At 35.9% G+C, this 22546-nt stretch overlaps 1 protein-coding gene across 2 annotated transcripts in view; it reads right to left on the minus strand.

Moving 5' to 3' along the window:
* The window catches only part of LOC141405544 (putative ferric-chelate reductase 1 homolog), an 86505-nt gene that overhangs the window by 47255 nt on the left and 16704 nt on the right, over positions 1-22546 (minus strand). For both annotated transcript variants that reach the window (XM_073990009.1, XM_073990008.1), the window contains exon 2: positions 13359-13400. The gene's annotated coding sequence lies outside the window, so the exon portion shown is untranslated. The remainder of the gene's footprint in view (positions 1-13358; positions 13401-22546) is intronic.

Below are 22546 nucleotides of genomic sequence, written 5' to 3' on the forward strand. Positions count from 1 at the left end.
TTTACGCATTGCCCTACATGAAATACGATGGAATGGGAAAGGCGTCACAACAACACCTCAAGGTGACACATATAGGTCTGTACGATAACCCAAAAATTTTTTACAAATTCGTACAAATTTTTACTAAATGCGGTTCGATAACAAAATTATCCAGCAGAAGAGAGCGAATTGAGAGAGATTTTTTCACAGTTCTGTGACTGAGAACTTTGCGGGACAAATTTTCCCAGCAAAAATTTGCAAGTCTGGCCAGCTGACTTTTAATCAGCTGTTCAATGTAAACAACTTGAAAGAAAAGAAAATTTTACAATTTCACATTTTTAAATGGTTTTATTTAGCTCACCCCGTTTGTTTTATTATTTATTCTTGGGTCAAATTTAGTAATTCAAATTTCACCCTCTTCCTGTCAACCGATTAATCTGAAATTTTGTATACACTTTGGATTTTGGTGACAATACAATTATGTTTACTCATAATCATTATAAATTCAAGATGGCCGCCGCTACAAAATGGCGGATAACGTAGGTTTTATCAATCCCATCAATATGGGTATCAAATGAAAGGGCTCAACAAGCAGAATACAATACACTATAAAAATTGAAATCCATGATGGCGGCCGCTACAAAATGGCGGATAACGTAGGTTTTATCAATCCCATCAATATGGGTATCAAATGAAAGGGCTCAACAAGCAGAATACAATATACTATAAAAAATTTAAATCCAAGATGGCGGCCGCTACAAAATGGCGGACAACGTAGGTTTTATCAATCCCATCAATATGGGTATCAAATGAAAGGGCTCAACAAGCAGAATACAATATACTATAAAAAATTGAAATCGAAGATGGCGGCCGCTACAAAATGGCGGACAACGTAGGTTTTATCAATACCATCAATACGGGTATCAAATGAAAGGGCTCAGCAAGCAGAATACAATATACCATAAAAATTGAAATCCAAGATGGCGGCCGCTACAAAATGGCGGATAACGTAGGTATTATCAATCCCATCAATATGGGTATCAAATGAAATTGCTCAACCAGTAGAATACAATGTACTATATAAAATTAAAATCCAAGATGGCGGCCTCTACCAAATGGCTGATAACAATTTTTTATCAATCCCACCAATATGAGTATCACATAAAAGAGCTTGACAAGAAGAATACAGTGCACTATGCAAAATTGAAATCTAAGATGGCCGCCGCTACCAAATGGCTGATAAAAATTTTTTATCAATCCCACCAATATGGGTACCAAATAAAAGGGCTTGACAAGAAGAATACAGTGCACTATACAACCTCAATATTTAAGATTTAAATTTAGAAATTGAATCTGTAATTTAGGTATCTGATTAATCCAACCTGAATCCACCACCCAAGTCAAGATTTTTTATCGTGTTGAGAACAGTGTGGCGTTAGGGTGGCTAAAAATGATACGTCGTTAGCGGTACATCACCCAAGTTAAGGTGAAAGGTTAAAACGCGCCGAGAACTGTATGGCATTAGCGTCGTTAGCGTCAAAAACACCTGAGCAATATGAGGCCAGGTTAAAAAAGCAACGTCAGCGATATACACAAATGACGGCGTCAGAAACGCCTGAAGAATATGAAGCCAGGTTAACAAAGCAACGTGAGCGATACACACAGATGATAGCGTCAGAAACGCCTGAAGAATATGAAGCCAGGTTAACAAAACAACGGGAGCGATACACACAGATGTGTGTTGCCTTTAATACCATCATGGGCTTCTACAATACATAAAGTGCAGGCCAGCACTGTGGATCACGCAGTCGTATACTTAGGTGCGAAACTGTTTGAAGAAGGTCAAGCCTACGTGGCTCTTAGTAGAGTAAGATCTTTGCAGGGACTACGTATAGAGGGGTTGGACTGCAATAAACTAACGGGCAAGAAACCTTGCAATAATGAAGCACTAAATGAATTAAACAGAATGCGAAATAAAAACTAAAAACTAGAAAATAAAAATAGGTAAAAAACTTTTTAAGTTAAACGGTTTTATGTTAAACATACATTGCAATGTTTAAGATAAATGTACTAAAAACCAAAAAATAATAAAATAGATACAGTCGTGGGAATTATAAACTATGCATAGACTAGACTAAAATAAAACCGTGTGGCACGTCAATTGTCTACAATCGTTGATTAAAATGTTTGTTTTGTAATGTTACACTATAATTAGGCAGTTGTTCAACCGACAACGATGGACGTGTGATAAGTAGGGCTAGAATGTGGAAACAAGCTAGCAAGCTCGATAATATGCTAGTTTTAGGGTTTCATAGTGGTGAGCGAGTAGTACTTTGTCGATTAAAGACAAACTACGAGCAGTGAAACGATTCCTCGCCAGCCAGCAGTGTGAATGTCCAATGATAAACTAGTTGAAACATCTCTTTTATTTACATGGAGTGTATAACTATTAAAATGACTTTAACTGACACGAGGTCCTCAGTTAAAATAGGAAAGAACCTCTCCGAAGAGTTTGGTACCAAAAGAGGTTTCAGACAAGGAGACAGCCTTTCGTGTGACCTCTTCAACATCCTGCTAGAAAAGGTTATACGAGAGGCAGACGTCAAAAGAAGTGGCACAATCTACACCAATAGTCACATGTTACTTGCTTATGCTGATGATATAGACATCATGGGCCGATCAGTAAAAGAAGTAACTGATACCTTTATAAAGGTCGAAGGAGAATCTGCTAAAGTGGGTCTGGCGGTAAACGGTGAGAAGACCAAGTTGATGGTGTCGACGAGCAATGCGTCCATTGAGCTCGGACCGACTGTGGAAGTTGGTTCCTATAATATTGAGGTAGTAAAAGACTTCGTCTACCTCGGCACCTCCGTAAACACAACAAACGACATCAGTTGTGAAATAAAAAGAAGAATTGTATTGGCCAACAGATGCTACTTTAGTTTAAGTAAGCAGTTTAAAAACAAAGCCACATCTCGTCAAACAAAAATAACGCTCTACAAAACACTGATACTACCCGTGCTGATGTATGGCTCCGAAGCCTGGGTACTTGCGCAAGCAGACATGGCAGTGCTTGGTGTGTTTGAGAGAAAAATTCTTCGAAAGATCTACGGACCAATCTGCGTTGACGGTGAATATCGACGTCGCAGGAACCACGAGCTGTATCTGCTATACAACGACATCAATATTGTTAAACGTATCGAGATGCAGCGATTGCGTTGGCTAGGCCATATCATAAGAATGAGCGATGATGAACCCGCTAAAAAGGCGTATGAATACATGCCACATGGCGGTGCACGCAGAATTGGCAGGCCAAGGAATAGATGGCGCAAACAAGTGGATGATGAGATGAAAAGGCGCGGTATTCCAGAGTGCAAAGCAACAAATAGAGAGGAATGGAGATCTCTTCTTAGTTCGGCCTATAGAACAAATGTTCTGTAATGGGCCAGCTAAGTAAGTAAGTAAGTATAACTATTGGAATTTCCATGAGCAAGAAAATAGTAAGTAATTTCCTCACCGTCTGCGGGCCAACTGCCTAACGACGAATTAAACGATTCTTCTATAGCACATTAAGTCGATAATTTGTAGACAATTGACGTGCCCCACGGTTTTATTTTAGTCTAGTCTATGCATATGTTTATAATTCCCACGACTGTATCTATTTTATTATTTTTTGGTTTTTAGTACATTTATCTTAAACATTGCAATGTATATTTAACATAAAACCGTTTAACTTAAAAAGTTTTTTTACCTATTTTTATTTTAGATTCTAAAGCATTGTGAGTAGGATTATTGCTTTAAATATGTAAAATGTATTTTAGAAATTGTGTTTTTGTTTCGTTTGGTTGAAAATATCAAAAGAAACAAAAACAATTTGCATATATTTTCGGAAACAGCTGACTTTCTTGCAAGTTCTTACAAAATTTTGTTCGATAACTTTCTGCAATATTTCTTGCTTGAGAGAGTTTGAGTGAGTAAAATTCATTGAGAGAGGTTGCTGGAACTTGCTGAGTAATTATTGCTCGGAAAGTTATCGTACACACCTAATAGCTGCCATGACATACGAGCATGAGTTTGGTTGCGGATTTGTGAGTCGGAGGTTAAAACATCTGGTCTCCAGCTTTACCCCAGTGAATGAAATTCGATTAAAAGCAAAATTCTTCAACATCAGCTTTATTTGCGCTCATGCTCCTACTAAAGACAAGGACGAACAGACCAAAGATATATTTTATGAGGGCTTAGAAGAAACGTATGACCGTTGTCCTGCCCGTGAAATTAAAATTATTCTAGGCGCTTTTAATGCCAAAATTGAAAAGGAGAATATATTTGGCCCAACAATCGGGAAATTCAGTATCCACAGTGAAACATCTGGTATTGGTATGAGGCTTCGCAACGGCAAAAACATGGTAGTTAGCAGTACCAGATTTCAGGATCTCGATATTTATAAGGGCATCTGGCTGTCTCCAGATGAAAGAACCAGAAATCAAATTGATCACGTTGTGATAGACGGAAGACATTCATCGTTCGTGTTGGATGTACGATCGTGCCGAGGTGCAAACATGGACCCGGACCACTACCTTGTTGCAGCAAAGGTACGTACCAGATTAAACGTAGCAAACAAATTGCGAACAGACACAACACGGAAGTTAGACAACTGTAAGCTGTAATCACAACTTATAGCCACAGCATATTCCACTCAACATGCCCAATTGCTTAATCAAAGCACTCCTCGCCCCCGATAACTTGTCAGCACAGTGGAAAAGTATCGGCCACTCCAAGTAAACAGCCGCAAAATCCATACATGGATACCAGAGATCTCACCAAGGAACCGATGGTATGACCACGAGGGCCGTGCTGCTACAGAAAAGAAAAATGCAGCATATAGGGTACAATAGCCCTATAATCAGTAGCAACGCTTGCCGCATGAGATAGGTACGAGTATCGAGAGTAATGGAGAGAGAACAAACGAATTCCCTGCTGAAAAAGGGAGAAGTGGAAGAGTAAGAGTGTGAAAAAATTGAGATGTACAGGAGACTTAAGCTTTGTTCCCGTAATTTTTAATAGTAAAACTCGTAAAAGAGAGAGAAATTGTTGCCACACAAAAGTTTTTTCAAAAAGTTCGTGAACGCAAAAATGGAAAAAACGTCAAAATAGCTGGAACAAATGTTTATTTATTTATTTAAAATATTTATTATAATAACAAATTATAGTAATAAAGCACTAGCAACACAGGCTATCGGCTTCAATATAACTAATTTAGGTTGAAAAAATATAAAATGTAATTAATAGATAATCTTAATTATATTTTATGATGTATGTTAAGGTATTTTAAAAAGTTGTAGATATTGGTGATGTTTTTAGGAGAGGCAATTTTTAGCATATTCAATGGGCTCGTTGATGAGAAAAATTTCGCTCTTATATTTTGAAGTGCCGGGCAATCAAGGACTAAATGATGGATAAATTACAGCGCTTGCAGTAATCACATATTGGTTGGGATTCCTTTTTGAGAATATAAGAATGAGTTAGATAACAGTGTGAAAGCCTTAGCCGGGTATTGGAACAAATGTCAAAGTCGGCGTACCAGCCAATCAGACGCCGGCATCCATGTTACTATTTTTTACACGCTCAAATTGGTCGAGTAAAAAGTTTTTAAAGAGAGCGTCATTCAGCGCCATTTTTGACTTGGTGCCCTCTCTGTTCGCGCAAACGAGGCTCTGGCGACCGATCATGGGCGTTATTACCCTAAATCGCTCCATGAAAAATATACCTGCAGCACTATCAAAATATCTGTAAAGGTTAAAATACATAGAACTTTGTTGCTTGTTTCACGCTCAATTTCATGTAGAAGAATAAAGGCCAAGTAATATCTAATTAAAATGCGATATTGCATTTCTTTATTCTTGTACAGAAATTCAGGCTTGGATAAGCATAAATTTCTCATTGTGTTCTCACCTTAAGAGCCAACTCGAAGTACTTGAGAAATAGGGTCTACAGATATCTGCGTGGTTATGACGGACAAGGCAGTTGAGATGGCAGCGGATGAGCCCATATAGGTTACTCTCGTGCGTAGACGTTGTTCAGTGCCATGCTCTCTAATTCTCCCGCAAAGCTCATTCCGTTTTGGAAGATGACTCTAACTGATACACAGTCCTCGATTAAAATAGGAAAGAACCTCTCCGAACAGTTTAGTACCAAAAGAGGTTTCAAACAAGGAGACTGCCTTTCGTATGATCTATTCAACGTCCTGCTGGAAAACGAGAAACATAAGTTAACAGAAATGGCACAATATACACAAATAGCCACATGTTACTTGCCTGTGCTGAGGTCAGTAAGAGAAATTACTGAAATCTTTAGGAAGGTTGAAGGAGAATCTGCTAAAATGGGTCTGTCAGTAAATGGCGATACGGCCAATGATGATGTGTTTGAGAGAAAAATTCTTCGAAAGATCTACGGTGAATATGAATATCGACGTCATATGAACCACGAGCTGTATCTGCTATATAACGACATCAGTACAGTTAAACGTAACGAGATACAACGATTGCATTGGCTAGGCCATGTCATAAGAATGAGCGATAATGAACACGCTAAAAAGGCGTATAAATAGGGGCCTCATGGTGATACAGGCGGAACTGGAAGACAAAGTCTTCGATAGAGTAAACAAGTGGAAGAAGAGATTGAGACATAAATTGGAGAAATAAGGCAAAAAATAGAGATGAATGCAAATATTTTCTTAGTTCGGCTTATAGGACAAATGTCCTGTAGAGGGCCAACTATCCAGCAAAAAAAAAGTCCTCCCAAAATCATGGGTTTTGTAAGGGATTTTTGGCAGCCGCAAACCCCCTTTCTTCCCCATTATTTTTACAAGGGCATGTCGCACTCAGTTTGTAGTTATTTTATGACCACTAGAATAACTAGTTATTCTGTGGCCACTAGAAGTTGAAAAGTAAGTTGAAAAAAATTCTTTTTTAGAACAGTTAATATAGAGATTTTTTTTAATTTCATCACACTTCTTACTTTTATTTTACTTTATTTTATTTGCTGGGTAAGTAAGTAATCATCGCAACAGGATTTTTTCCAACATTGTCATCACTTCATAGATGAATAAGGGCTAAAACATTTTTAAACAAATTTGTTGTTTTTAAAATTTGAAAACAACAAATCTGTGACTTACTTTACAAATAAGAAGAAAATTGTTCAACTATACCAATACATTAAGTGAAATTGAGTTGGTAGGTAGGAGAACAATATAATACACTTGCCAATAATTATTTGAGAACCTTGAGATGTTGTTCTCATAACATGTTTGCAAGATCTCATAATGCGTTGTTATATTTTTTTAACTTTGTATTTTGTTGAGATATGTATTTCACATCCCATAAAAGTAACTGCTGAAATATTTGAATTGAAGTTTTTTTTTCATTAACACCGTTGAGGCTAATTATTATTGCTATGGCCACCAATAACAGTAGCAATTGAGACTTCTTTTTATAAATGATATGCAATTATTAAAAGTAAACAACAACTTCCGCTTTTTAAAAACAAAACAAAAAGTTTGAAGTGAACGAATAAATACATTCAATAGCAACTCCTTGCAATAGCATTCAATGTATTCTTCGCCAGTTAAATACATTTTTTTCTTGTACTGTACAACACAGAATGTCGTTATCACAACTAAACATGTACCAATTGAGTAGATTCTAAAATATGATTTAAAACAGGGAATAAAAGTATCAGTCGGCTATGCCGCGGTTCTTGAAGAATCTATTTGAAATATGTGTATATTGACGTATTTTTGATGGACGCTAATGAAACCGGATGCGCATCAAAATCGTATGCACATTGCGCGACTTTTACCCACTTTAAGGTTTTTGACATTGTGAAATGCAACTGACGGCACACAATGGGCGCCTTAGTGAAACACCGAAATATGCACAGATATTGAATATTGATTCGCTGTATCCAAAATCGGATGCGTATCAACCTACTTTAACTAATTCGCTAATAACAGGCTTTTTAATTTTCATATTTTTCGAATGATTGTAATTTCAATATTGCTCTTAATTTCCTATCCTTATAAATTAGCACAGGAAGCAGTTAAGCTTTCGCGATGGTAAACCATATTTCTTATGAAGTTTTAGCAGTATACAATAATAATTGTATGGGATTTAAGCGAAATAGTTGGAGAACTTCCAAATATTTTTTTCTGATTTTTCTAATCGAACCAACAAATACATATATTTGGAATAATATTTTAGCAATAAGTTTTTTTTCTTTTGTTGTTGCTATAATATGCAATTTATAAAGCCAATGTTTATAAATTTCGAGAGTTATCATGCTCTCCAGCCACTACATACGGTGCAATAGCATAGACTAATGAATTTATAGACGACGGATTTCTCAATTTTTCCGCGGTCACGCCACTCAAATCCGAAAACTCAAAAAGTTCCAAGACGATTTTTGGGGAAAATGACATTATTTTCTTGGATATTTTTATCTAAGTTATAGTTCCCGTCAAAAACTAACCCCATGTAGTCGTTTACCAAAACAAAATATTTATTAACTTGTATATTTTTGTCCTTTTATATTGACTTTCTTAGTTACTACACTCAATTCGAACATACTCGGTGAGAGCATTCCGTCGTCTATAAATTCATTAGTCTATGGCCATAGGGTTTTTTTTCCTCAAGAAGTATGGACTTGCCCCTGAAAACTTTTGAGGCAGCGAATGCAAGTTGCTTCAAAAGAAATCAAAGTGATTCGAGAGCTGGGCCATATTCCACGAAACAACTTATCAACTTTTCATTTTGCACTTAGCAATATTTTTGACAATTTGCAAATATTTCCGATCCACAGAACCCTTATTTTTCAAAAAAATTGTGCTTTTTTTAATTCTGTTCCACAAACGTCATCTTCTGCTAAGTGAAAATTGTAACTGCAATGTGTATTTTGCTAAGATTTTGCAAAAAATTGTGCTCTTTCGCTCCACAGAAAACTTTGCATTTTGTTTTTGCAGACCAAATTTTGATAAGTTTGCCTAAAATTTACTGAACTTCTCTCTCCCAACTTCCACCTTCAGAACCATCGCCCTCAGAACATCCACCCTACGAACAACCCCATTCCGAACTTCCAACCTCCGAACTTCTACCCTCCGAACCACCCCACAAATCACATAGACTAAACTAAATTTCAGAGCTTTTTATTTTATTTTTGTTCTATTTTTATTTAATTTAATTTTATTTTTTTTATTTAAATTTTTATTTTATTCTTTTTTATTTTTATTTTATTTTCGTTTTATTTTAATTTTATTTTAACTTTGTTTTTATTTCATGTTTATTTTTTAAATATATTTTTATTTTTTTATCTTTTGTTTTAATGTTTTTTTTTTTTTAATTTTTATTTTATTTTTACTTTCTTTTTATTTATTTTATTTTTGTTTTATTTTTATTTTTATTTTAATTTATTTTATTTTTATTTCATTTTTATTTTCATTTTATTTTTATTTTAATTTTTATTTTATTTTCATTTTATTTTTATTTTAATTTTATTTTAATTTTTATTTTAATTTTATTCTTCTTTTATTTTATTTTTTTATATTATTTTATTTTTCGTTTGGTTTCGTTTTTATTTTTTTTTTTAATTTTTATTTTATTTTTTATCTATCCCTCTCTAGATCAGGGTCGAGCTTCTTTGCTTAGACCGTATAGTGAGGGCGCCCACTGAGTTGTTTTTGCATTTGCTTCTCTCTCTCACGTACAGTGCAAATGAATGAAAACAAACAAAAACATAATGTGGTTGTTGCTTTTTTCACTCATACGTTCATACATGTCTTCGCTTTGGCTGTATTTCTGTGGTCGTCGCTGCTCTAGATAAACATCGTGTGCGTTAATTCATTGCTAAAACCAGCCAAGATCACCCATATACGTTAACGTGACTGCAACAACAAAATATGTTCTCTTTATTCTCAGCTGTCGTGGTTTAGCAATGGAAAGACTTGCTCAGAGAGACTAATGCACAAAATATTTTGAGCACCACCGGCTAAAACAAAGAAGATGATCGGTGGTGAGAGCAACGTTGAAACTCACCACAATTGAGATTGTGTGTGTTCACACAGACACGGCTCGCGAGCCCAGTGGTGATTAACACTGGTTTATAATAAAGAACTGTGTGCATGGTGTAATAGGAGACGCAGACGTTTTGTGATGTGTATGCGTAAAACTCGTGTGTTTCGTGCTTTGTTGTTGTTAACCAACGTAGCAAGCGAAGAGGAAAAGCAAAAAATGGTATTAAATATGTTGGTATTTTTTTTTAAGTGCGACTTTTTATAAGTTTTTTCATTCAGTTTTTCTTTTATTAAAGTATGTCATGTATTTCTTTGGAATTTTGTATGTACCTATGTATCTTTGTTGTTTTGCCTATTTTTCTATGCCCTTCAATAAAAAATACTATCATTTATAAATGTCTATATATCGTCGGTGTCATGCTTAAGTGTTCCATACGCCATTTGCCTGATTCGAGAAAAACTCAAGTTAATGTTTAAGGCCATACAGGATAAAAATGGTGCAATAATCCAATACTTTAAAAGCTCAGTTCTACTTAACTAAACTCATAGAATATATCAGTAGTTTATTTTAGTCAGATATCTGTGATAGTCTAGAAGTTATGGTCAATTTTTATAATTGCAAAAAGTTGCTGAATTGTTCCATGGAATCTTTTTTTCATGTTTTTGGCAGTTTGTGTCACATGGAACACATTTTGTCACATTTCAACCAAAACACTTTATATCAATCGTGTTCCACCTCCCTTATATGAAGTGCTACTGTGCAGTTTAAAAATCAGGACTTTAAATGAAACATTTATTTTTCTCAAATAAATACAATAAGGACCATAATTTAAGGTTTCCTTAAGACTTATTTAAGGGATTGCATCCACTTATCACTACTTTTTTTGTGGTAAAAATTTCGATCGGACAAAACGGATTGATATTTTGTATTTCTAAGGTAACATAAAACATATAAACGCGATTTTCTTATAATACCATTTTTGTAGTCGGTTAGCTTCAAGTCGAATGAACGTTTTTGCGTATATTTTTGTGGACTTACATCAAAATTTTGTCTTTAAACTAGGGATTTTTTGTTTAAACGATTGATAAATTTTCGTTTTCATGTAACAATACAATATTCAAAAATATTTGGATTTAGAAACTATTATTCTTCAGTTTTTAAACCAAGTCCTTTGAAACAATTTGTTCCATACGCCACACTTTTCCGTTACTTGGGCAAAATGGGCAATTTTTTGTTCCAAACGCCATCATTTTTGGTGCGGAACAATTCGTTTTTGTCTCTTTTTGTTCCATACGCCAAACGACATGGATATGGAACTAAAATGTTCAAAGTTGTTTTGTTCCATACGCCAGGCTTTACGGATATGGAACAAAACGACAAGATTTGTTGGGTCTCAAAGCGAATATGGAACACACTGGCATCTGAATATCTCAGAAACTATAGGAGATAGAGAAAAACCGACCAAAAAATCTGAAAGAGCATGGTTCAAAACTTTGTAAGGTACCTTTATCTCAAAATGTCAAAAATGGCGTATGGAACACTTAAGCATGACACCGACGATATGTTAGAAAATGCCGGTGAGCGCTTGCTGAGAGCAAGTTGGCATACATTTCAATGTGTTTCACATTGACATTTGCGCTCCCTTGCTCTCGGAAAGCGCCCACTGGTACATGTGTTTTTTTTGTGGCTTTTGGGTTTGTATTTGTTTGCACCCAAACATATAATTTGTTTGCATCCAAACATATTTCTGTTTGCAGGAGCCAAACATATGTTATGTTTGGAACTGCTTGCAAACAAATATATGTTTGCTGCAAAATATGTTTGGGACATATGTTAGAGAGGTCATTTTTCTGTGTGTAGAGAAGTTTTACGTCGAATTGTGGGGGATCAGTGTGGATCAGTAGTTGTATACCGTCCTAAAACCTCTTTGCAACGTAGCTTTACATTCTCTCTTTACTTATCAATAACTAAATAATTTTACAAAATTTATGAGCATATACATATAAAGCAAATTCAATGAATAATAGTTTTAATCCATCCATATAATTGCACTATCAATTCTAGCAAAAAAAGTATAACAAAACTACTCACCAATCAGTTAATATTAATGTGCTAATTGTAAAATTAAAGCAAATTGTTTGAACAATATTATTACGAATCCACCACTCCTCCAGCACTTACAAAAGTGCACGCAAATAGCTTTGTTTGACCAGATTACCTTTGAGGCAGGCCGCTGCAGGTGTTTATTTTATAAACGGTCAAGCAAACCAGCAGCTAATTCAGTAAAATATCAAAACGCTGGTTGGCCGGCCCCACACACACACACTTGCCACTATCACAAGTAAATGCGAGTTTGTGTATTTGTTTTTCCATAGTTGATAATTCCATGCGAAAATGTACACAATTATCCATAAGCCGCATTAGAAGGTGAAAAAAAGCGTAAAGTCAACATGGATTATAACTGGGTCAAATAGTTTTTTATTTTTGCTTAACTCTGAGTGAGTGACAACTACATAGGTATTTTCATAGTTATTTCTCAACATAAAGTGTATGTTACTGAGGGCTTATTAATACATTTCAACTCCGAGGTTAATACTACCAAGCCTTGGGAAACGTTGTGTGTCTTGGAAGTACACCAATTCACATATCACAATTGTCGAAATCTACCCTTCAAAATTAATGTTTAAATAAATGAATAGCTACGTACTTATTTGCCAAAAACAAACAAAACAAGTTTTCTTAACTCGCTCTTTTTGATAGTCTACTCCATAAAAATGTTTTGTTTTGATTTTAATTTAACCAGAACTCTTTGTAATTAAGTCAATACTTAATTATATGTGTAATTAATCATTTAAATGTAATTACTATCCTGATAATGTTGGTAGTGATTCATTTCGTTTGAACTTATTTTTTGTAGAGTGTGTGGGAAGAAATAATTTAGTTTTTGTTAAATATTTGTTGTGTGGAAATTAAACAATTGGAAATCTATAAATCATTCAGAGAACGTCATAACAATCATGGAGTAGTGTAAAATCAACATTCTTTCAATGTGGACAATTTTTGGAAAAGATCTTCGATATTATGGTAAAAAATTTACATCTTTTTTTAGCTTATATGGGATATTTTTGTTATATATAGTATATTAGGGTTTTCTGTAAGCAACTAAATCGGGTTAAGGCTCATCTTCAGCATTTTCAAATTATTTTTTGACATATGAAAAATTATTCTACTGAAACATCTTTCGTAGGAGCTTCTTTGTGGCAACCCATAGGGTAGCCTAATTAGCGTTACAATGATTTTATTTAAAGAACTTACCTTATCCAGCTATTGTAAAATATCCAATGTCATATGGTTAATCTGCGAAAATAAAAAAAAAATAAATATTCATTCTTTGACCAGAAATATTAAATAAAATTTCAATTTTTTGTTTTGTTCCATTTTATGATATTTTATTTTGTAAATTTGTTTTTATGGGGGGTATATCAGCAAAAATGTCTAAAATCGTCTTTTCCATTTCAAAAAAATCAAAAAAAAATTTTGATACTACATCTATGATTTTTGGTACATAGATTAAGAAAAAAATCGTCATTCCAAATCTGTTTTCGTTACCAACTTTGATTGTTGCGCGCAAAAGATATGACCGTTTTAATTATGCTAATTAGAAAAAATTCTAAAAAAATCGCGGCTTAATATAGTAAGCTGTTATATCCAATTGTCGTTAACTGAATGCGCAGCCTTTGAGAATATGCAAAAAAAAAAAAAGTCAAAAAGTTTCAATGGATTCGCGAAAAATTAAATTTATTAAATAATTTCACGTATTTACAAACATATTTTTGAAACAATAGCGCTTATACTTACAAAAAAATATATAAAAAAATTATAGCAGCATCCAGACATTGTGAGGAATAAAATGAAACCTAAGTCGTGAAGTTTGGAGCTATAGTATTCGTGTTATTTGCAAAAATACAATGAAAATGTGACGAAAAAAATAAAAATTATGTTATTCTAATTTTATTTTTTTATGGTTTTATAGGAAATGTTGAAGAAAAAATTATTGAGTTCTTCGTCATTTTCGTCCAAATTTCACGCAATAATGAAGATATTCCGTTGCAACAACTTTTTCACTTATAGTTTTCCTATGGGCGAATATTTTTAGAAGATTATATTAAATCACAAGGAATTCCAATTGTGGCATAACATTAAAGTAATGTTATATTGAATATTACAACATTTGAAACGCATATAAACCGCGTAATAGTGAAAATGACATGATGCGCATCCGATTTTCCAAAACAGCGAATTAATCCCTCTTATTTGATATACACTTTGTGAAATTCCATTTGACGACCACGATGTAGCATCAGTTGCATGTTAGGGTGCAAAAAACAGTAAAATGCCCATAATTTCCACGAAGTACATTTGCATTTTATGCGCATCCGATTTCAATGATCACCATTAAAAAATACATCATCCTATGTCATTTCAATGCGATCCATCAAGAACCGTGGATGTAGCATCGCACTCAGTTTTTAGAAAAAATCTATTATATCTCCGGATTCGCGAACGTTTTTCAATATCTGTTTTCGCACATTTTAAATATGCGTTTCGCTCTATATATCTAAGTAGGAAATACACATCTAAAACGCGTCTAAATGCGCGATATTTTAAAAAATATTTTTTGCATATTTTCGAAATTTGAGGGGTACAATATCCGCCGATCTAGTGGATGGATTTAGACGCGCAAAGGCTTGTTAGATTCAGAACGTAAAAAAACTAAATTCACGCGGGTTTCCACTGAAATCGAAAGGCATTTGTAAGTTTTGAATCCAAAAAACTGGTTTTTAAAAAAAAATACGCACAAAAATTTCGACTTTAAGCTGAGATTGTTGTGAACCTTTGAAGGCTACACGCCCTAGTTATACATCAAAAAATGCGTAATCGCTTGTACTACAATCTCATAATCAGTTTTTAAACGAGTACAGTTGCGCGTTCCGATTAGAGCAAAAATTCAAAAAACCCAATTTTTCAGTCTTCAAAATGTCAGCATCCGTTTGAGATTGATGCGGTGGTTATATTAAAAAATCATACATTAGAAACTTCCTCTCTGAAGTGTATTCTTTAACTTCTTCTTTGAACATTATACTCTACATTGTATTGTACAGCCACTAATTGAAAACTGACTTAAAAAAACTCGTTTCCTTCAACGATTTTTTTCTATTTTTTTACATTAATATGACCACAGCTTCCGCTCAAATTATAATTTTAAGAAATCCATCGGTGAATCGTGCTAAAACAGTTTATCTTTCCTAAATGCGTTCAAAAGTTATGGTATATTACAACAATTCGCGAGATACAATACCCCATACCTCAGTTTCAACAGAAGTAAATTTTCTACAAAAAGGCCGATATAAAGTTTTTTATCCTGATTGCAGGTCCTCAAAATAATCATTTGCTACCCTTTAAAGTATCAGAACAAAGACCCTTTCCAAAACAGTGGGTGCTTCCTCAGAACCCTTCCAAAGGAAGGTATACTTCCTCAGACCCTCTCCAGAGGAAAATGTGCTTCCTAAGGCTTCTTTCTAAGACCTTTTTCAATGGAAAATGTGATTCCTAAGACCCTTCCCAAATGAAAGGGTGCTTCCTAAGACCATTTCCAAAGGAAAGGGTGCTTCCTAAGACCATTTCCAAAGGAAAGGGTGCTTCCTAAGACCCTTTCCAAAGGAAAGGGTGCTTCCTAAGACCCTTTCCAAAGGAAAGGGTGCTTCCTAAGACCCTTTCCAAAGGAAGGAGTGCTTCCTAATACCCTCTCCAAAGGAAATGGTGCTTCATAAGACCCTTTCCAAATGAAAGGGTGTTTCATAATACCATTTCCAAAAGAAAGGAAGCTTCATAAGGCCCTTTCCAAAAGAAAGGGTGCTTTATAAGACCCTTTCCAAATGAAAGGGTGCTTCATAAGACCCTTTCCAAAAGAAAGGGTGCTTCATAAGACCCTTTCCAAAAGAAAGGGTGCTTCATAAGACCCTTTCCAAAAGAAAGGGTGCTTCATAAGACCCTTTCCAAAAGAAAGGGTGCTTCCTAAACCCATTTCCGAAGGAAAGGGTACTTCCGAAGACCCTTTCCGAAGGAAAGTTAGCTTCCTAAGACTCTTTCCAAAGGAAAGATTGCTTCCTAGTACCCTTTCCAATGGAAAAGGTGCTCCCTAAGACCCTTTCAAATGGAAAAGAATGCTTCCTAAGACGCTTTCTAAGGGGAATGGTGCTTCCTAAGACCCTTTCCAAAGAAAACGGTGCTTCCTAAGACCCTTTCAATGGAAAGAGTGCTTCCCATGACCCTTTCCAAAGGAAAAGGTGCTTCCTAAGACCCTATCCAAAGGAAAAGGTGCTTCCTAAGACCCTTTCCAAATTAAAAGGTGCTTCCTAAGACACTTTCCAAAGAAGAGGATGCTCCTAAGACCCTTTCAATGGTAAGAGTGCTTCCTGTGACCCTTTCCAATGGAACGGGTGCTTCCTAAGACCCTTTCCAATGGAACGGGTGCTTCCTAAGACCCTTTCCAATGAAAAGGGTGCTTCCTAAGACCTTTTCCAAAGGAGGGGGTGCTTCCTAAGACCCTTTCCAAAGGAAAGTGTGCTTCCTAAGACCCTATCAAATGGAACGGGTGCTTCCCCTTTCAATGGAAAGAGTGCTTCCTATGATCCTTTCCAAAGGAAAAGTTGCTTCCTAAGACCTTTTCCAAAGGAGAGGGTGCTTCCTAAGCGCCCCTTTAAAGTATCAGAACAAAGACCCTTTCCAAAACAGTGGGTGCTTCCTCAGAACCCTTCCACAGGAAAGTGTAATTTCTCAGACCTTCTCCAAAGAAAAATGTGCTTCCTAAGGCTGCTTCCTAAGACCCTTTCCAATGAAAAAAGTGATTCCTAAGAACCTTTCCAAATGAATGGGTGCTTCCTAAGACCATTTCCAAAGGAAAAGGTGCTTCCTAAGACCCTTAAAAAAGGAAAGGTTGCTTCCTATGACCCTTAAAAAAGGAAAGGTTGCTTCCTATGACCCTTTCCAATGGAACGGGTGCTTCCTAAGACCCTTTCCAATGGAAAGGGCGCTTCCTAAGACCCTTTCCAAAGGAAAGGGTGCTTCCTAAGACCCTTTCCAAAGGAAAGGGTTCTTCCTAAGACCCTTTCCAGAGGAAACGGTTGCTTCCTAAGACCCTTTCCAAAGGAAAGTGTGCATCCTAAGACCGTTTCCAAAGGAAAGTGTGCTTCCTGAGGCCCTTTCCAAAGGAAAGGGTGCTTCCTAAGACCCTTTCCAAAGGAATAGGTGCTTCCTAAGACACTCTCCAAAGGAAAGGGTGCTTTCTAAGACCCTTTCCAAATGAAAGGGTACTTCCGAAGACCCTATCCAAAGGAAAGGGTACTTCCGAAGACCCTTTCCAAAGTAAAGGGTACTTCCGTTGACCCTTTCCAAAGTAAAGGGTACTTCCGTTGACCCTTTCCAAAGTAAAGGGTACTTCCGTTGACCCTTTCCAAAGTAAAGGGTACTTCCGTTGACCCTTTCCAAAGGAAAGGGTGCTTCCTAAGGCCCAGAGTGCTTCCTCAGACACTTTCCAATGGAAAAGGTGCTTCCTAAGACAGTTTCCAATGAAAAGGTTCCTCCCTAGGACGCTTTGCAAAGGAAATGGTGCTTCCTAAGATATTTTCCAATGGAAAGGGCGCTTCCTAAGACAATCTCCAAAGGAAAGGGTGCTTCCTAAGACCCTTTCCAAAGGAAAGGGTACTTTCGAAGACCCTTTCCAAAGGAAGGGGTGCTTCCTAACACCCTTTCCTATGGAAAAGGTGCTTCCTAAGACCCTTTACAATGGAAAGGATGCTTCCTAAGACGCTTTCCAAGGGAAATGGTGCTTCCAAAGACCCTTTCTGAAAGAAAGGTTGCTTCCTAAGACCCTTTCCAGCCTTTCCAAAGGAAAAGATGCTTCGTAAGTCCCTTTCAAAATTAAAGGGTGCTTCCTAAGACACTTTCCAATGAAAAGGTGCTTCCTAAGACGCTTTCCAATAAAAAGGGTGCTTCCTAAGACGCTTTCCAAAGGAAGTGGTGCTTCCTACGATCTTTTCCAATAAAGAGGGCGCCTCCTAAGACACTTTGCAATGGAAAAGGTGCTTCCTAAGACCCTTTCCCAAGGAAAGGGTGCTTCCTAAGACCCTTTCCCAAGGAAAGGGTGCTTCCTAAGACCCTTTCCCAAGGAAAGGGTGCTTCCTAAGACCCTTTCCCAAGGAAAGGGTGCTTCCTAAGACCCTTTCCCAAGGAAAGGGTGCTTCCTAAGACCCTTTCCCAAGGAAAGGGTGCTTCCTAAGACCCTTTCCCAAGGAAAGGGTGCTTCCTAAGACCCTTTCCCAAGGAAAGGGTGCTTCCTAAGACCCTTTCCCAAGGAAAGGGTGCTTCCTAAGACCCTTTCCCAAGGAAAGGGTGCTTCCTAAGACCCTTTCCCAAGGAAAGGGTGCTTCCAAAGACCCTTTCCCAAGGAAAGGGTGCTTCCAAAGACCCTTTCCCAAGGAAAGCGTGCTTCCTAAGACCCTTTCCCAAGGAAAGGGTGCTTCCTAAGACCCTTTCCCAAGGAAAGGGTGCTTCCTAAGACCCTTTCCCAAGGAAAGGGTGCTTCCTAAGACCCTTTCCCAAGGAAAGGGTGCTTCCTAAGACCCTTTCCCAAGGAAAGGGTGCTTCCTAAGACCCTTTCCCAAGGAAAGGGTGCTTCCTAAGACCCTTTCCGAAAAAAAGGTTGCTTCCTAAGACCCTCTCCAAAGGAAAGGGTGCTTCCTAAGACCCTTTCCCAAGGAAAGGGTGCTTCCTAAGACCCTTTCCGAAAGAAAGGTTGCTTCCTAAGACCCTCTCCAAAGGAAAGGTTGCTTCCTAAGACCCTCTCCAAAGGAAAGGGTGCTTCCTAAGACGCTTTCCAACCTTTCCAAAGGAAAGGATGATTCGTAAGTCCATTTCAAAATTAAAGGGTGCTTCCTAAGATACTTTCCAATGAAGAGGGTGCTTCCTAAGACGCTTTCCAAAGGATGTGGTGCTTCCTAAGATCTTTTCCAATAGAAAGGGCGCCTCCTGAGACCCTTTGCAATGGAAAAGGTCCTTTCTAAGACCCTTTCCAATGGAAAGGCTGCTTCCTAAGACCTTTTCCAATGGAAAGGCTGCTTCCTAAGACATTTTCCAATGGAAAGGGTGCTTCCTAAGACCCTTTCCAATCGAAAGAGTGCTTCCTAAGACTCTTTGCAATGGAAATGGTGCATCCTATGACCCTTTCCAATGGAAAGGATGCTTCCTAATACACTTTCCAATGGAAAGTGTGCTTCCTAAGACCCTTTCCAATGGAAAGGGTGCTTCCTAAGAACCTTTCCAATGGAAAGGGTGTTTTCTAAGAACCTTTCCAATGGAAAGGGTGTTTCCTAAGACCCTTTTGAAAGAAAAGGGTGCTTCCTAAGATCCTTTCTAATGGAAAGGGTGTTTCCTTTAATGGTATAAGTTTCTACTTACTTTTCAAATTTCTGGACCCGAATCAAATGATGATTAGATATATCTTATTCCCTTATTGTAAATGTTATTCGATTGCACCCTTAGTAAGTTTCAGTTACAGCCCACCAGAACAATATTTGTTAGCCTACTAATTTAACATTTGTTGCGTGTCAAAGATTGGGAACACAATTACCGTGGTCAGTTTTTTTTTACATTCGAATGGTTACTAAGGAATGCAGGAATTATTTTAGGGTGGGAATGACATACTTTTCAAACTTTAGTGTACAGAAATAGAGTTTATAAATAAAATATGTATGTATATACCAATAATGGGCAGCAGGTTATGAACTTTATTTGGTAACAGAAAAACTTTAATATAAAAATTAAATTTTGGATTTGAAAAAGTTTTCTTGAAATTGTCTAATTTGACGTAATATGAATGGAAATATTCATTAAATGAATCAAGTAAGTAGTCTAATTAATAAGCTATTTGAAATATTAATTTTGAGTTGTCCAAATTCCGTTCCCATCGAACTCTGACACTGATAATTTTTTTTTTTTGTCAAAATATGCAGTTTTTTAACGGCGCTATGCTAAATGCCTTAAGCCATTATCAGACAATGTAGGCAGCAATAATTCATGTTTTTGTTTCAGCAAAATAACGTCTTTAGAAAGTAACGCAAACTTTTAACTTACAATGTAAACAAAAAACACATAGGGCTGAACCAACAACAACCAAACGTCATTAACAAGTCATTATCATGTTGAACTTTTTGTTGTTTTATTTTTTTGCTTAGTTTATGCCTATGAATGAATAACTTGAATATATTAAGTGGCAAGTGGTTTCAGAAGAAAGTTCAGACTATATCACGATCATTGAACTTTCTCTCTATGGTGTTTTTCTCTTTGTTGTGGTTTTTGCTGCACAAGAGAATATTTATTTAAAGTAAGCTACGAAAGGTTAAAATAGGCGGGAAAGAACATGTGCTATTGACAGAACGAAAGGAAATGATTAAATTTTTTATTGAAAATTATTGTTTATTTTATACAAAGGGCATGTGGAAAAAATAAATAAAAAAATAAATAAATTTATAACATAAATATAACTTTGCTAATAATAACTATTTATAAATCTATATTTATTATTTCATTCAATTCAATTTTTAATAATTTGTTTTAAAGCTTATCCCATAAAATATTAAAATTAAATAATTATTTAATTTATTTTAAAATTAAGAAAAAAAGTAGTTGGAGTTAACTATGTTTTTTAATGCACTTTTCACTCTGAAGAAATGACATTGCAAGTAATCACGTATAACGCCACGATTTTCCTCAAAGCCCATGTTTGGTAATCAAAAAAACCGAAAAGAAATTGCCCTTTCACCAATATTGGCAACTTTATGCAAACAATTAAAAATAGAATACAACATTTTTGCAATTTCTTTTAAATACTCCGACACCAACGACTAAATTTGGCTATAACAAAACATTTGAAAAATTTACCTGTTTGGTGGGTATATTCAATTTAACAAAATCACCACCAACAACAACAAATCATAACTTAATTATAATTGCAATTATGACACAAACAAAAAGAGGGCCACTTATTTGTATACTCGTCGTCGTATATGGTGTCAAGTTTTTTTTTTTTTTTTTTGGTAATTTAAATGTACATAAAAATTTTTCTATTTTAAACGTGATTACGTTGTTAGCAATTGACACGCAAATGTCGTAACTTTGGCTTGAAGTAGAAGAAGAAGAAACAAAGTAACAACAAAAGTAATAAAATTCAAGTACACAAGAAATTTCATTGCTTGACACAGGTCCCAGCAATACAAACACACACACGCACATATTCAAGAATTTTGCATAATTTTTGTGTTGTTTAAAACAATCATAGCCAACAATAATAAAATAATGAAAATAATTTGAAAGTACCCATTTGTTCAAGGAACTAAAAATAAAACATTGACTACAGAGTCACTTGAAATGCATGTAAATGTAATGTGAATTTTCTCATACAAAAGTAACACTTTGGATGTTAAGGAAGGCTCGTAGTGCTTGTGCTATTGACACTCAATCACGTTTAAGTTCGACCGGACCGATCTTTGTATACCCTCCACCGAGTTTTCTATATTTTTCAAATATATATTCACCACAAATATTTCCAAAAACTTTTATATGGCGCCCACAACATCTTCTGTGTGAATTCATAACGAAAACCCATCAATAAGATATTTATAGTGTCCAATCACAAAGACAATCTGGATACAAATTGTAAAATATGGCCCTAAACCCTATGTCGAAAATAAGGGCTGATAAGAATGTTTGTTTTGTTTATTGTTGAAGATTCAATCTCATTTGATTGCTTGAGTGGAGTATTCCCCCATTGGCTCAACTTCAGCCCTTTCGGGCTGTTTTCCCAATAAGTATGGACTTGCCCCTGAAAAAATGTTTATATTATGAGGCAGCGAATGCAAGTAGTTTCAACAAAAATCAAAGTGATTCGATAGCAGGTCTTAAAGTGAACTTATCCGACATTTTGTGTGGGAGGTACAGGATGGAGTGGACAAATATAGTCCATATTTGAACCTGATCTATATCTGGTAGATATATATAAGGATGTGTAAAGTATAGACCAATTTGGCCACTCCCTTCAAGAGTTACCGTACGAATAATTTTTCCGAACATTTTTGAACTTTTGTGGGGGAGGTACCTAAAGCAGTGGACCGATATGGCTTATATTCAAACTTAAATTATGTTTGCACAAAATATTACTAAGGCCATATTTTGGACCGAATCGGCAGATCCGTTCGAGTGTTATCTTGCACTCCAACCACCTCACACGGTGTCATAGGGTTTTTATGCAACTTGCATGCTATTTTCTCAGGAAGTATGGACTTGCCCCTGATGAAACATGTACCGTCGTATCGAGGACAGTGAATACAAGTTGCTAAAACAAAAATCAAAGCGATTCGAGAGATGGCCCCAAACTGAACTTTTCCGAA

This window comes from Musca autumnalis, unplaced genomic scaffold (genome assembly GCF_047663935.1).
Source record: "Musca autumnalis isolate F117 unplaced genomic scaffold, ASM4766393v1 scaffold_5, whole genome shotgun sequence".
Classification (NCBI taxonomy): domain Eukaryota; kingdom Metazoa; phylum Arthropoda; class Insecta; order Diptera; family Muscidae; genus Musca; species Musca autumnalis.